The following is a 989-nucleotide window of genomic DNA, read 5'->3' as shown; positions in this document are numbered from 1 at the left end:
ACCGCAAGGCATCACTGCCAGAAAGCCATTAGGTTGGACACTTGAAAGCCTCCGTAATATTCCGTTTTTGGCTTTTACCTGTTGTCAAACTTTGTCCCTGCAGGCCACCGTACACTTTTTCTGCCACTGTTTTCGAAATCACCAGCCGCTGGCAGGTGAACCTTGAGTCCAGTTTAAACCAATGATTCGCAACGAGACAAAACTGTTGCAGGAAAAGTTGCAGCGGTGTAAACGGGCCCGTCTCATCTCCAGTCCAGCAGTTCAGCTCATCAAGTCACAGGGGCTGTTTCAATCCGTCTCGGCGTAAATCTTTGGGCTAAACTGGGCTTAAAACTAAAAAGTGAATATTGGCTGAGACGGGGACTTGAGACTAGAATAGAATAGAATAGTAGTTTATTTGTCATTGCATAATAAAATCATACAGCGAAATTGCAGTTGCAAACTCCCCTTTGTGCAGACATACAGTACAACCAGACAATTCACCAACGATTCACCAGACCCCACAGTAGATAGACTTAATAATAAATAGGGTAGTAATGGTAGTAATAGTAGTAAATAACTATATGCAATATAAATCTATATATATACTCACATATATACACACATATGACAGCAGCATAATACTTTATACTTTATAATTTGGGTTTAACACAGTGATTGTGATTTATTGAGTAATGTGACGGCCCTTGGGAAGAAGGAGTTATGGAATCTGGAAGTGCGAGTTTTTAGTGTCCTGTAGCGCCTTAGGGGAGTGAACAGGTGGTAACCGGGGTGAGTGGGGTCTTTGAGGATGCTCTTAGTTCTGTTCAAGCAGCGGGTGTTGTAACTGTCCTCAAGGGTGGGGAGTTGTGTTCTGATGATCTTACCTGCTGTTTTGATGATGTTATGTAGTGGTTTATTGTCCTGAGCTGTGCAGCTGCCGTACCAGGCAGTGATGGCATATGTCAGCACGCTCTCTATTGCACATCTGTAGAAAGACACTAGCAGGT

Source organism: Poromitra crassiceps (assembly GCF_964638095.1).
Source record: "Poromitra crassiceps genome assembly, chromosome: 6".
Taxonomy (NCBI): domain Eukaryota; kingdom Metazoa; phylum Chordata; class Actinopteri; order Beryciformes; family Melamphaidae; genus Poromitra; species Poromitra crassiceps.
This window is presented reverse-complemented; position numbering follows the sequence as displayed.